This window comes from Mustela lutreola, chromosome 4, assembly GCF_030435805.1.
Source record: "Mustela lutreola isolate mMusLut2 chromosome 4, mMusLut2.pri, whole genome shotgun sequence".
Taxonomy (NCBI): domain Eukaryota; kingdom Metazoa; phylum Chordata; class Mammalia; order Carnivora; family Mustelidae; genus Mustela; species Mustela lutreola.
Genome location: NC_081293.1, coordinates 201,561,157 through 201,576,494, shown reverse-complemented (window position 1 = coordinate 201,576,494; position 15,338 = coordinate 201,561,157). Strand labels below are relative to the sequence as shown.

At 58.9% G+C, this 15,338-nt stretch overlaps 1 protein-coding gene across 3 annotated transcripts in view; it reads left to right on the top strand.

Annotated features, from left to right (window-relative positions):
• Positions 1-15,338, top strand: part of PTPRN2 (protein tyrosine phosphatase receptor type N2) — a 688,130-nt gene that overhangs the window by 455,205 nt on the left and 217,587 nt on the right. The gene's annotated exons all lie outside the window — the stretch shown is intronic.

Genomic DNA, 15,338 nt, shown 5'->3' with positions numbered 1-15,338 from the left:
AACTGCCTGTTCCCGCAGACGGGCTCCTTCGCTGCTCGCGCGGCCGGCGGGCAGGAGCAGCCTCGAGGGGAAGCGGCCCACGTCGTGCTCTTGTGTTCCAGGGACTGGTAGGCAGAGGGCAGGGGGCACTGGACAAAACCTGCCGCAAAGGCTCGCCAGGACCAAGACCCTCTCCCTGCCTGCAGGCCATGGCCAGGAGCACAGACCGTGCATCCGGTGAGGACGTCCCCCTCTCGGCCCTGCCGCGGACGGCAGTGGTCTCGGCAGGGAGTGAGCGGGGGTGGCCAGAGGCCGCTGAAGCCTGGGGAGGGAACAGTGGCCGGTGGCAGGAAGGGATAGAGGGTTGGGATCATGACGGAAGGTTCTGGATGTGCTGCCTGTCTCAGGGACAGTGAAGGCATGAAGCCCCCGTTCCTTTCCCACCACAGCCTTCCCCAGGAGGTGACCGGGGAGAGCGTCTGCACTGTGGCCAGCCGAGAAAGCTCCGGGGCTATGAGTCCTCTCCTCACGAGGGTCCGTGGGCTTCGTGGAGGCTGGTTGTGCTGCCCGGGGGAGGGGGGATGGCCGTGCGGGCCAGGGAGGCTCTGCTGTGGGGTCGGCCCACGGAGATCCCAGAGCGCCTCTTCCTGAGGGAAGCACGGCCTCCAGCAGTTTCTGGAGAGAGGGGACAGGCATGGACTGAGCCTACCGGCGGGCTGCTGGACAGCGTGAGAGCAAACACGGTCGTCAGTGAAGCCAGCGCTGTAGCTGTGGAGGAGGGGCTGCTCTGGCTCCGAGGGTCCTCACCCCCTCCCCCTCCCCCAGGCTCTTGGCCAAACCCCACTCCGTCGGTTGTTGGTCACCACCTCCCCTGGGCTGCCCGCCCGTCTGGTGGCTCCGCCTCCGTGACTTGCCTGTCTGTGAGGGCACCGAGGGCCTGGTCTTCCCGTGTGTCCTCCTGTCCGTCCTCGTGGTGCTGCTTCAGCCCCGGCAGGAGATGTCCTCCCCTCCCTGTAGGTCTCCTTCCGAGGTCTCCCCTCTGTTGCCAGACCAGGTGCCCACAGTCTCCACCTCGCTGGGTCGCCTGGAAGGTGGAGGGACGTGGGCCCACTGGTGGCCCTCACAGCCGTCTGGGGCGCCGTCCGGATGTCCACTCCCCGACGAGCCGCTATCCCGAGTTCTGCGCCCCCCACCAGCGGTGCACGTGGCCCTCGTGTGGACACAGGAGCCACGCCGCGCCTGCCCCACACCCGGGCTGTGTGAGGACACGGACTCTGAGAGCAGCCGCAGCAGCTCCCTCACGTCACGTCCTCATGTCTCTGTTGGTTTTGGAATCTGGAGATGACCCGTCCTTCCCTTTGGTCTTGGCGCTGTGTGGTGTGGTGTTGTGTGGTGTGGTGCTGTGTGGTGTGGTGTTGTGTGGTGCTGTGGTGCTGTGCCGTGTCCGGGGTCCATGTGCTACAGCGAGCGGCTCCCGCCCCGCTCCGTTCACCGCACCACGCGTCATCCTGCAGATCCGCACTGGCCCCTCCTGTGCACCAGGCTCTGTGGAAGGACCGCTCACAGCTGGGCCCGGGACAGGCAAACCTGCCTCATGGAACTCCCCTTTCCTTGGAAGCCGGGGTCCCCTGAGAGGCGAGGCTCACCGTCCCCTCTGAAGACAAAGCCTGCCGTCACCTCCGCTGGGCTTTGTCTGAGGGGAGCAAACCAGCTCCGTCCCGCGTGACGACTTCTCTCCTGGGTCTGGAGCACCTCACGCCCCCGTCCCCTCGTCCCCTCTCTGTCCCAGCCCCCTGCCCTCCCTGCTCTGGGGCTTTTGAGCTCGCCCACCTTGAGGTCCGCATCTCTCTTGAGCTACCGTGTGCTCACCCCCGCCTCTGTGAGCCTCTAGCAGAACCACCGCCTCTTCCGTTCATTCCGCCGTCCCGTCCGTCTACACACGGGGGCACGCGCGTGTTGTCAGGAACCTCATGCTTTAGTGCAAATGTCTGTCTGCTTCCGCGCGCACCCCCCACCCCGGTTCTGGGTCGCAGGCGTGTCTCCCGGGCTTTCCTGCCCCTGCTTGCTGACGGACCGCAAACTCACCACCGCAGACCACAGACGAGCACACGGCACCTCCAGACGGTCACGTCCAAGGACGCTCGCGTGCCTGGACCCGCCCAGGACACATCCTTCCAAATAATCCTCTCAACTTCCACCCACCGCCCTGTGGTCCTGACGCGCACGGCCTGGGGCAGAGCCCTGCGCCCTCCTGCGCCTGAACCGCAGCCGGAGGGAGCCGGTGGGACTTCCCGGCGTGGAGGGCGCCGTCCAGCCCTCGCTGCGTCCTGGCCCTTGCCCTCTGGCTCGTTACTGCCAGCAAATACACTGCGTGTTTCCCGGGTTGCCGACACCAGATAGGACCTCCGACCCCAGAGCTCTTTGCCGCCAAACCCACCAACCTCCATGCGCGTTTCCCGCCCTGGCACCTCACCGCGCTCCCGTCAACCCCATCAGGACGCAGAGGTTCTGCGCCGGTGCTGTCTGACCCGTGGCTGCTGCAGCCAGAGCCCGTTTCTGCACTGAGGCTCCTTGTCCTCTGGCCGGCCCAGCCTGGTTTGTGGAATCCTGGTGGTACGGAGGGCCCTCCTGTGACCCCGGGTCTCCAGCTGCCCCCACTGGGCACAGTCTTCTCATTCACCCTGTACTGCCTCGCGAGGGATCATCCAGACCCTGGCTTTGTCCTTCTTCATAGGATGGTGACCCCGAATTTAGATCTCCAGAGCGATGTGTTCACTGCCCTGCTCGCCCCACGTTTGTGCACTGGGAGGTCTGTGCAAAGTGAGCAGGACGCCTGACTTCCCTGCCGGCCCGTCGCTGCCCCCAGGCTCCCCGTCTTACTGACAGAAACCGTGTCCCTTTCGGCGTCACGCCATCTACATGCTGGATTGGGCCAACACACAGGAATTTGACTCGAACTTGGGCCATTTGTGAAGGGATCGCCCTCCGATTGTTCTGGATGTCCGTCCTTCTCACTCATGAGTGGGGATCTGCCCCGGCGGGGGAGCTCTGGTGACCCAGGGGGTGGGGAGGGGGGTCACGGGTTCGGGGGGGTGGGCCTGCGAGCCCTCCGCCACAGCACTGCCTCCTTTTCTCTGCCCACCTGAGGTGTTGCCCTTGGGTCCCCAATGGGAACCTGGCCATGGGGGCCCACCCACTGCACTCCAGGGGCCTAGAGACCCACACAGTGGTGCTCCCTCACGTTGAAGTTGGCTGAGGTCCATCCGGTGGGTTCTCTAGCCCGGGACCCCCATGTCCCCCCAGACTTCTCCCAAACCCATCTGCGTCCAGAAGCTGCCCCTGATGGAGGCGCGGTGCTAGTCGATCGGGGGCTGGTCTCGGGAAGTGAAAATGGGAACAAAGGGGCAAGTGCAGGTACTTTCTAAAAGCTGACGGCGTCTGTTTCTCTGACGTTCACCCCTCGTGCGGGGTTCGGCCTGATCTGATGGTTCCCGTCTCACAGCGTTCACTGTGAGCCCCATCGCGGCTTCCCGACCCTGGTACGCGGCGGAGGCTGGTTGCTAGAAGCTCGGCCATCTCTCTCCCAGGCACTGGGGACACGTGCATGGGCGACAGACGGCGGAGCTAAAACCCTTTAAGCCGCATGGAAACATCTCAAAACAAGACGTAAAGGAAATGAACAGCTTAAAGTAGGCGCACACGTTCCTAAGAGACTTGGGGCGTTTTGACCTATTTCAGGATCTGATTTGTGACATCTTGAAATTGTTCGCACTTTCTTCAAATTAATAAAGTCGTATTTTTTCCAAAAAATTATAACAAGACAAACTCAGGTACTTAGAAGGTAGGCGATGCGGGTGATGGTCACCAGATGGCAGACTCGTGAGTCCGGCTCCCCAAAGTGCGTCTGTGACAAGGACTGTGTGACCTCTCGATGTGCGCCGGACGTGCAGCTGGGGGTTAACCCGGCCAGCATCTCAGTGGGAGCAGAGGTGGCCTGCGAGGCTCGGCCTCATTTACCTGAGGCTCAGGAACCAGGCGAGGGCACGTGGGAGGCCCACGCTTCACCGCAACATGGTCTTGCTTTGGACTGAGTGCCCAGGGTCTGCCACAGAGGGGCCGCCCTGGGGGGGTCACAAGCCCCTGTCATCTAGAGAAGAGGGGTGGCCGTTCGTCCAGATACCAAAAAAAGAAATCTTTCCATCTAGTGCAGGGAGGGGACGTTTTCCCCAAGGGTCCGCGGCGGGGTCCGACGGTTACACTGACAAAGACAGACGAGCAGGAGAACAGCACACAGATGTACAGGTTGCACCTGACGTGGAGCGTAAGGAAATGAAAACCCAAAGAAACCGTTAGACCCCAGTATTTTATGCTGGATTCGATGCGCACTGCACCGTCACGGGGAGCACAGGTGCTTCAGGAGCGCGCGGTAAGGGCAGCCCGTGGGGAGACTGCGGGACTCTGCTCCGCTTTACTCCGTCTCGGAGCTACGGGCTCTCCCTTCCCTGCGTCCAGGGGGCCTGTCTCGTGAGGGTCTTGTGACCTGCCTCAGGGAGGGTGGGGTCGGGTCGTCAGAGAGAACTTCCTGCGCTGTCTCTGCCTCCTTCAGCGGGAAACACTTGTGTCCCGACACCATATGGGGGGGGGGGTGCCTTGAGCCCCATCCTCAGCACGGTGTGATGTTAGACATGCTTTTCCTCTTTTAAATTATTTTATTTCATTTTATTTTGAGAGAGAGAGAAGGAGCGGAGTGGGGTGGGGAGGAGCAGAGGGAGAGAGCTCTCGAGCAGACGCTGGTCGGAGCACAGAGCCTGACGCGGGGCTCCATCTCAGGACCCCGAGAACACAGCCTGAGCTGAAATCAAGAGTCAGATACTGAACCAGCTCAGCCCCGCAGGTGCTGTTTTCGTGTGCGGCTTCCGAGGGACCTGGGGTGTAAGCATCTTGCTTGAGTGAGGGCGGCGAGGTGACCCCACTCTCTGTGCCTCCGGTGTTTAGGTCGCTTCTCAGGCTCCTGGGCACAATTTCGTGCAAAGAAAGAGTTCTGTGGCCAAGGCCAGGTTGGTCCCAAAAGTTCCTAAAATGTCTGTGAATGGGCAGTTGGACTCCTACCCTAGATTTCGTGGACATTCTCTGCGTGGCAGTCGGTACCATGTGGCAGGACAGATGCTTGAGGTCTCACTGCGCTGTTGCCTGTCTGTGGACAGACGCCGCGTCCAGTCGTTCCAGGGACCTCTGGGAGGCACGTGCTCAGAGGCCCTGTTTAGGGGTCTGGCTGGTTCCAGGAGGTCACTTGACAGGGCGGGACCTTCACCCACAGAGTGGAGAGACCACGTGGCTGAACATCCCCATGTCAGAGGTGGGGGAGAAGCTCCACAGGGTCAGGGTGAGGGGAAGCTGTCACGTCCTCGGTGGCACAGGGACCTGCCTTCGTCATGCCTGCTGAAGACTCACAGGATGGTGGACGGGACTTTTGGCTCACAGGAGTGTGGCCGTGCCTCGGCTGGCGGGTGGCTGGGAACCCCGTGAACTCGGGCTCCACAGAGGGCCCCTCAGCCACCATCAGCCCCGTGCAGCGTGGGGAGGGGTGAGTCACAGGCGGCGTCTGACTGGTCTGGGGGTGCCGTCAGCTGTGGTGACAGAGGACCAACGTGCTAAGACTCACACTCACCCATAGAAGGCATCGTGACGTCTACACAGCAGGCGCCTGCGGCTTGAACGGCAGACTCCCTGCTGGGCAGTCACAGACCCGGGGCTCTCCTTCCAAGGACCTCTGCAAAAGGTCAAAACCGAATGAAGTATGAAACCATAGGAAGGAAACTAATCACATTGGAATAATCGAATGGAATTTGATGATTTCCTTAAATTCTCCTCACGTGAGGGGACCCTGCGCATGTGTACTTGGGTCCGTTGGTGGGCGGGGCTGGCAGGATTCCAAGCGAGTTCTCTCCTTTTCCAGAAGTTTCCTCAGTAGGTGTTTGTTTACTTTGAAATCGTTGTGGATCCGCAGGGGCTCAGAAGGACAGAACAGGGAAGCCGTGTTCACACTTACACACCTGTGAGGACACAGGAGGAAACGCAGCTGTGTGTGGACGCGCCGGGGCCCCAGCCGTCAGCTATAGAGAATGCCAAGAACGGCTCAAGTCGCCGCGTGTCTGTGGACATTTTCCGTGGCGCCCACAGGAAGGGTGTCGGGAGTCATTTAAAGTATGTCTGGTGTGGGGATCAAGGCACATACTTGGAAACCCAGGGGCAGAGCAGGGGTGTGGGTGCAGCGGGGGTCGCTGGGGCCGGTGCCGTCGGAGCAGGAGCTGCGGAGGGCAGCGGGCCGCGTGGCAGGAGACGGGCTCTCAGGGGTGTCTCGGGTGGAGACTGAGATGCTGGTCTTGTGTTTTCAAGGGTCTACGATATTCCTCAGCTGGCGTGGCCTCCCATGGCTCCCCCAGGCTCCTCTCTGCCCACCCTTGGGCTGCCACAGGGACACCGACCGTCACGGGCCTCCTGGGAGCCCAGGGCCAACTTTGCAGCCTCTCTCCAGAAGCATGCACAGGCCCCCAACACGCGCTAGCGTGGTCCCAGGGGATGCAAGGCGTCCCTGTCCAGTGCCCATCCGATGACCAGAGCCATGGCTGAGCATCCACTGGGGCTTGGGGGGGACGCTGGACAGACCTGGGCCCCCCACAGCTGTCCTTGGGTGCACAGGCCACCGGGGTCATTCCAATCTGCATTTCTGCACAGAGGAAATGGAACTTTTTCCTCCTAGAGGCAAAAAGTGCATTGGTCCTAGGAAAGCCTATTTGCTCGTGAACGTTCCAAGTTTGTGTTTGAGCTGGAAGCTCTGCGTGAAGTTGCGCGAGAACACGGGCAGGACCTGCCCAAATCTGCTCTGTCCTCGGCCGAGGGGCCCCCACGACCAGCAGATCTGAGGCTCAGTGGATGGGCCACTGCAGCTTCCGCGGCCCCACGCGGAGCCCTCGCTGCCACTGCTCACGCGGTGCTCGTCTTCCTCGAAAGTGAAGAAAATCACACAGAAGTGCGTTCGATATAACTCATGGCACTTGACATATCGAAAAATAGGAGTTTATTATAGAACAACATCCTTCCCTTCTGGAACGCTGTATAAAGTATCACGTCGCGTCGCCATGAATGTCTTTTCAATACTTTCTGTGATTTAGCGTCGAGAGCGGCGCCGAGCGAAGTGGCAGTTGCTATAGTGACAGATTCAATTTTTATTCAATGTCAGAGTAAACAGTCACGTAAAATGAAATAAGTAGCGTCTGCCTGTGGCTGCGGCCCACACCTCTGCCAGGCCCTGCCCTCCCTTCCTGCACCCCCTCCCCGCTCTCCCCCACAGCCCCTCCCCCACCAGCCCTTCCCCTCCCCCACCTTCTCGGCTACCTTCAGCTGCGTCTCCGTCTCCGAGGAAGCCGGCTTGGCCTGGGTCTCCTTGCGGGCTGCCGTCTGGGCCGGGACTGGACAGCGTCCCCGTAAGACACGGGGGTCCGTCTCAACAAAGCGTAAGATTGTCCTGTACCATCCTCTAAGGAACCCATTATTATAGCCTCGGAAGTTAATTTTCATTTAAAAATGAAACTCTGGACATAGTCCTGAGAGCTCTCAGAAGGTCCTAGTTCAGAAACCCTTGCTCAGGCTCAGCGGGTGAGGGCAGGAATTGCTGAGCGTGAGGAAGGCCGGAGGGAGTCCACCAGTCCAGACCCCGACCAGCTCCTCGCGGCACAGCCGCCCTGGCCGCCGGCCCCGTGGCTCACAGACGACCGAACGGAGAGAGGTCACAGGCCAGGGCGGTGTCAGGTCCCAGCCAGGCAGCCCCTCTCCCACGTGGCCCCACACCAGCCCGAAACCAGGGGGTGCTGGGTTCTGCCTTCTGGTGAAAGAGACCTCGTGGTTCCTGCCACGTGTCCCGCCTCCCTGCGTGCCCGTGTCCCCGCCTCCCCCGCAGGAGGGTTTCACGGCTTCGGGTCCCCACAGACAGACCAGGCCGAGGCCCCACCGTGGCGGGGCGCCAGCCCCTGCTTCTGCCCGGGTCTCGGTCGGACGTGGAAGGAGAGCCGTGCGTTTGGGGCTGGGGAGGCTGTGCCGCGAACGGGGGGCCTGGACGCAGGAAGCCAGGCTCACGGCTCTGGGGCCTGAAGTGCCGCTGCGGCTTTGGCTGCCCCCGCGGGGGTGAGAGCGGGTCCTGTCCAGGCTCCGTCCGCGGCCCGTGGACCACCGGCCCCACCTGCACCTGCTGCTTCCCCTGCACGTCCGCGTTCACATCCCGACGTCCCCTTCCCGCGGACACCCCTCATATTGGACACCCCTCTGTAATGACTCCGTGTCCCAATAGGTCCCTCTCCCACGTGCTGGGGGTTGGGACGCCAGCGTGCCATTTGGGGGAGACAGCTGGTCACCTCCCCTCCCCACTGCATTCGAGAGCTTGGGTTTTAGCAAGCTGTTTCCCCGTCGGGGGTCCCGAGGCCGGTGGGTGGAGAAGCCGCGCAGGCGGCAGACTCCCCGTCCCCGAGGCAGCCTGGGCGAGAGGCACACCGCCCCCTCCTGCCTGTCTCTCCGCGTGGCATCCGTCAGAGCGGACTGGAGCGACCTGACTTCGTGTTTGTGCCCATAACCGTGCACTCAGCAGGAGCTCCACGTGTGTCTCAGTCGTCCCCGGAGTCTCCAGAACTCTGCACGAGGCCTGGCCTACAGCAGAAACTCAATAAACATGCGTTGAAACGAATTGAATCGTGAAGCCTGGCTGAGGGTAGACGCCCCAGCCGCTCCCTTCTCCACGGGCCACCAGACGGCCTCTCCCGCGGCGCTGAAACCCCTGTGGGAAGGACGGAGTCCGTAATCGTGTTGCGTGCACGGTGTCCGATGTCCCTGAGATCGCAGAGGACTGTCTACACGGCTTCTGTCCCGCTCGGCCTGGCTTCATCTCCATGACAACTGACTGGAACACCTCCTCTGGGCTTCATCCAGGCCTTGGTGTTTTTCTTAAAGGCTCTTTTCATCGCATGAAATAATTAGTAATCAATATAACACAAAATAGAGTCCAATGCTAAATTTAAATTACTTCTGTGAAAGCAGGCAGTCGACACAATGGTTGTCAAGTCCGGCAGAGGTAGACGTGTCCTGAAGTTTCCTGTGTATCAACATGTGTGCCTGTCTGTCCTGTAGTGAAGAGGCGTCCGTCCTGCTGCCGTTTCCCTGAATACAGTGCCTGTGTCTGCAGTAAGAGCAGGAACCCGCATCCAAGGACGGTGACTGCCGGTGGGCCCCATGGCCGGGGCTGGCTGGGGAGCTGACAGGTCCCATTCCCTGGGCTGCTCATCCAAGATTCTCAAAAGTTAGTCCCCTTCGTTTCACCCCAAGGCACAAGAACGCTCGCCGTACTTTATGCCGTGAAACGCTTTTTGCCTGGAAGGTCGGTTGAGTGCGTGTATAAATGTTTCACCTGCAAAGTCCACAAGCTACAAGTGCAAGCCCCCGATTTTCCAATTCTGAGCATGCTGCCCCTCCTAGGGACCGGGGCAAGCCACTGGGTAGACCCCGGAAGTGCGGACGAGGGTTGGCAGGTAGAACCGGGCTTCGGGTTCCTCCGGGTATGTCTGTGTTGCCAGCTGGACCTTCTTCCACCCCAGCCTGGAACCCCTCTGTGGGGGCACCGTGCAGGGCCTGCTGTGCACGAACCGTGGGCGAGTAACGGGGGCCGGAGCTGCTCCCATAGGACCCCGCAGCGCCCTGGATGCTGGACATGTGGACACAGGCCCTGGCCCCGGCCCGAGGGAGGATGACACGCGTTCTCATCACGTGCTGGGGAGCCCTCAGGAGACCCGGTGCTCACACGGCCCTCCCTGCCTAGAGCACCAAGCTGCTCAGGAGGAGGGGGACGTAGAGGGCCCTGGGCAGCAGGACCCCAGCCAGCCTTCGTCCGTCCGCACGCCCCGAATTCACCTCTCATTTCTCTGCAACAAGAGACCTGGCTCCCAGGCTGATGAGGCTTCTGCACGCACAAACCCTTATATGGAATTATAGCTCTGTTTTTCTTAACGAGAGCGTGAAGCAGAAACATGTTTCTTAGGAAGTAACTTTCCTCCTTTGACAAGCACTTGGACCTAAGGCTGCCCTAAAAATATAAACGCCTTCATCTGCCCCTAACACGGACCCATGGTCTAATGTGTCTTGTTGGTGTCTGCTTCAACTGTGGGCTCCTTGGCATGTTAGCCCCAGAAGACCATGTTTAGACAAGCTAACATCTAAGAAACAAAAGTGCTCAGAGAGGAGACCACTGAGCCATTAAAGGTGAAACATTGTACCAGGCTTAAAGGTGAAACATTGTCCCAAGCCAAGGCGGACACGGCGAGAAGAGCGAGCATCCTTAGGAAGCTGAGGAGAGAGTTCGGGTTTGATCTGCCGTCCCGGCCACAGCAACTAGAGATGACCGCGTGTTCCAAGCAAATTAAGTCTGCACAGTGACGGTGGGAAGACCCCGCTGTCCCGGTCAGTGGGGGAGGCTTGGCCGCGTGTGACTGACCAGCCAGGACACCTTGTGGCAGTGCCCTCGACCCCTGTGAGGGGAAGACACGCCCTCCTAGTGTGGGGGTCCCTTGACATCGAAACAATGTAAACCGTGTTATAATTGTATTTCTTTGGCAAAAGGCCATCTGTTTCTTTGTGGCTTATTTACCGTCGGAAGCCTTGTCCTTTCGGTGTGCAGCAGGTAGAGTGATGAATTTATTCTAGAAATGTCAGTGATGTTTTATGACGCTCCCTTCGGCAGCAACATAAAAGGGACTGATTGTGAAACTGCTAATTTACAGATCTTCTCTAAGTGAATGCAAACAAATTCTGGTCCTCAAAGCCCTGCTAATATACAATGTTCAATTTTTAATTTCCAGTCCATCTTAGATTATGAGGATGAAAAACAATATTTAATCCCTCGTTAACACATGAATAAGCGGAAGCTGTCGTTTTCAACCAGACAATAACGGGATTATCTCAAGAACTGTCAGTTTACGTGAAAACATTATGTTGCCCAAATTTTCATAAAAATTAGCAGTGGATAATATTCAAGATCAGAGCCACGGAAAGAGGAAAGTCTGCATTCATGGTAATAAATATTCATATTTGTCTGCTCAGGAGATGAAAATCTAATCAAGGGGCTATTGATGCGCTGGCTTTTTTTTTTCAACCAAGACGTTTCATCTAAATTGGGTTTGATATGGAAATGAGTCTCGCTAGAGTCGTCCAGGCCGTGAGCACGCGGGATCACGGGGCGGGGTGCCCACGGGGTCGGGTGCCCACGGGGTCGGGTGCTGCTCTGACTGGCCAATGCGGGCCACCACCACCACCGGCGCTGGAGGCCAGCGTCTCGCTTCACTCAGGGTCCTGGGTGTTTAACGAGATGGAGTGTTCTGGACCCTCCCTCTCTTTTTTAAGAAAAACAACGTAATTTCATGCCAGTTAACTCCTAGCTACGACAGGGTTAAAATCATCTGTGTTTTTGCTTTTGTTGACAATTACCATAAATCAGAAGACACTCTGCGTGAAGCTTAATGAAAAATGTATGATTTTAAAAAGAAAAGATAGTAGCTGCAGGATGTTGGGGTGTGTGCCTGCGCGTTCCTGATACGTTCCTCAAGGCTCCTCTTTCCCTACACATCAACAAGCATTTGAAAACATTGAATTAAACAGGCATTCATTAGGAAACACGGTGCGCGTGGATCCCATCAAGAGATGTCGTTTCTGGCCCCATCACAGCGCGCTGTCTTGACCACGTCTGTGTTTCGGGCCACTAGGAAAGCCCCAGCACTCAGGGGGCTCCCTTAGGCCCCAGGCCCTGCGCCCACGGAAATTCCTAGAGAGCAAGAACAAGATGCGCTGTTTCCTCCCTAGCAAAGGGCCGAATCTAGCCATTCAGCATGCCCGCGCGATCGTCACGTGTCTTCACTGTGTATCACAATGTGTCCTACTTCCACAGACAGGATCTTCTTAGATTGCTGTGGTTACGCTAGAGAGCAGAATGCTCGCATCAATGTATATGTTACATACATCGTATATACGTGTGTTTTACAACGATGGCGCTGGCACGTCTTTCCCTTTCACTCCTACCCTCTCGCTCAAGTGGACCTGATCGGGACGGTCTGTTGATCTCGGAGAGCACATAGGAAATGTGGCTTCTCAGGATAGGGCTTTCTGGGTAGAGATCTGCACGGCTCCTTCCGTGCCGGGACAGGAAGGCCAGGAAGGACTCAGGAGACTTTCCTTCCACGCGTGTTGATCGGCGTGTGTGTGCGCCCCTCCCATCGAGGTCTAGCCCTCACAAGAGCTGTGTCTCATTTCCCTCCTGCCCTACCTTCTCCTGCCCCGCCAAGACCTCAGGTTTGCTGTGGGGTCTGGAGACCTTTCGTTCCTCCGTGAGTGTTGGGGTGGGGAGAGGGCGCACACTCTGGGCTTGTCCGTATCGCTTCCTACGTGCATAGGGAATTCACGAGGCTTTGTCAGGAACAATCATTCCTCCTAGGAGTCTGGTTCGGTGTGTTCTCTGCTGGCTGCTGTCGTCCTCCAGGGTCCCTAGAGTAGGCTCCACACTTACCTGTATAGATGCTGCGCCTCGGGTACTGGGCCAGACTCTCTTCCCAAGACGCTCCTGCGCCCTAGGACCCAGAATGTGGGCAGCAGGAGAGCCTGCTCCTTAGGGACCCCCCGTGTGCTCACCCACAGCCTCTCCTCACGCTGACCCGCCCGGTGCCAGCCGCGCCCTCACCGCGTGTGAGATGCACCCTTGTCTCCAGCCGCCGGATCCTGTGCTGGAATGTGCTGTCCCGTGTCAGTCACAGAAGGATTCGTTCATCCTCAGAGAAGCAGGACGGGCATGTGTGCATGGGCAGAGACCGAGGGGATGGGGAGGTGTGTGGCAAGCTGGCCCGCCGGTTCCGGATTCCAGCAAGTCCCAGCAGCCGCCGTCTGCACACTGCAGGCCTGGGGGCGCGAAGTCGCACCCAGGAGCGGGTGACCGGCCGGGAGAAGATGCACATCCCAGGGCCGGCAGAGAGCAAATTCTGCCTCCTCTTTCTCTGCTCTGCTCCGCTCAGATTCCTGGTTCGTTCAACCGCTCCTGGAGGGACAGTCTAGCCCCAGAAGGGACATCTCAGCAGCTACCCACACCCTCGGCCCCATTGCATTGACCGTCGCCACCTCCTTAAAGCTGCTTTTCCCACAGCCTGTCGCTGGAGAGTCTCTGCGTCTTCACGGACGGAGAGCGGCGGTTTTCAGTGTCGGGCTTGGACAGGAACTCCTGTCGTGAGTCAGGCCGTCCTTGTCGGTTAGGGTTCCAGCACCGTATGAGTGTGAGGGAACGTCCCCGTGAGGTCAGGGTGAGGGTGCTGGTCACCCGCAGATCCTGTGACATCCTTATCCACCTCCCCCGGCAGCAAACACCTGCTCATGAGGGCCGTAAACACCTCAGGGTCCGTGTCTCTGCGGCACTTAATGCGCCACCCGCAGCCCGACTTCCAGCCGCACTGGGCTGCGGGCACAGCTTGTCCCGAGCAGGAGGCTGAGGCCCAGGCCTGGGAAGCAGCGGGAGGGAGCGGGATGGGTGGGGCCTCGTAGCAGCGACCGGAGTGGACTCTCCAGAGGCCGTGGTCCAGTGGGGGGGATTTAAATAAATAAATAGTTACATTAAAGAACTGGGACTTTCTGCCGTGTACTTATACCAAGTCTGCTTCTTCAAGGAAGGGGATGATCAGCCACAGGAAAAAGCTGTTGGGTTTTAGACACACTCACGATGCCGCATGTGAATTCCGTGTCCTCGGTGCTGAGAGCTGATTTCCAGTGCCAGTGCTGCGCTCACCGTGGGCCCCACACAGCACGCTTGGAAGCCACGGCGGACAGGGCTCGCATGAGGGGTTTCCCACGGGACCGTCTCCAGCACTCACGTGGGCACTGGTCCATGCAGCCTGGCCCATCCGCGTGAGGCTACGGAAGCAGCAGGACCTGGAGGCAGGGCGAGCGTGGGTGGACGTGGACGGTAGTGATTCTCTCCAAAGGAAGGAGAAGGCAGGTGTGCCTGTGGCACTGCTGCACGGAGTTGAGTCTGGGCCCCCCCCCATGCCTTTGTCCCTCTAAGGAACATGGAGCACAGGTGGGCATGAAAGCCAGTCCTCCACTGCACTGTGGGTGTTAGTGGTCAGGACTCGGTCTGTTAGGTGGAATGTCATCGGTGCTTCCCCAGAGAGAGAGCCAGAAGAACTCACTTCCGTTTGCCATGGTTTGGACCCGGCCACACAGCCACCAGACCATTCCAGGAAGCTCTGGGAGTGGCACCATCCCTTCTTGGTGGGCCTCCCTTGACCACCCTGGGATGGCTGAGGTGGCTGGGGCATCGTGACCATGAGGGCCACACGTATATCCTCCTGCCCCACATTGGGGGTCCCGCATTAGCCGGCTGGACGTCCGCACGTTGGCAGGACTGACAGAGGGCACCATGGGAAGGACGTGCAGAGACAGAAGGAGCAGGCAAACCATCTCTGGGAAAGCCTGTTGGGGAGGACCCATGTTCCAGAACTCCTGGCTGCCGCTCTCGACTTCAGGTTCCCATCACCCCCACCAGAAGGATGGTGTCCAGCCTCGAACAAGGTTATCCGAAACTGCTGACACAGATCTTCCCATGTTCTGCTCCAAAAGCTCGAAACCGAAAGGAAGGAGCAGCAGCTCTCTCTGGCCCATGTAGCCTACAAATTCTCTGGTTTTCTCTCATTTTAGGAACTAGAGATTCCCCAGGGGCTCCTGGGACAGCCCGTCACCGGCCCCCCAAGGAACAAGCAATCAGCAAGCTCCCTCTCTCCCAGACCCTCACTTTGCAGGACCCCGCTCTTGGCAGGAGGGTTTCCTGCAGGTTTCTTCTACTCATCTGTGTGTGTGTGTGTGTGTGTGTGCATGTGATCCAGTGTGCATGTGTGAGCGTGTGTGCACAAGCCTGTGTGCATGTGTGTGAAAGCATGTGGGCATGCATGCCTGAGTATGAGTGTGTGGGCGTGTGCGCACAAGCCTATGTGCGTGTGTGTGAAAACATGTGGGCACGTGTGCTGGAGTGTGTTATGTGAGCCTTGAGTACATGTGCATGAGTGTGTACCTGACTGTGAGTATATGTGCATGAGCCTGTGAGCACGTGTGTGTGAATGAGTGTGCACGAGCGTTAGTATATGAGCATGTGCACGTGTGCCTGTGAGCCCATGTGAGCGTGTGTGCACGTGAGTGTGTGAGCGTGTGTGCACGAGCCTCAAGCATGTGAGAGTGTGTGCGTGTGTGCATTTCATGAGAGTGTATTAACTTCTGCAAGTGTACCCAGCGGCTGCTGG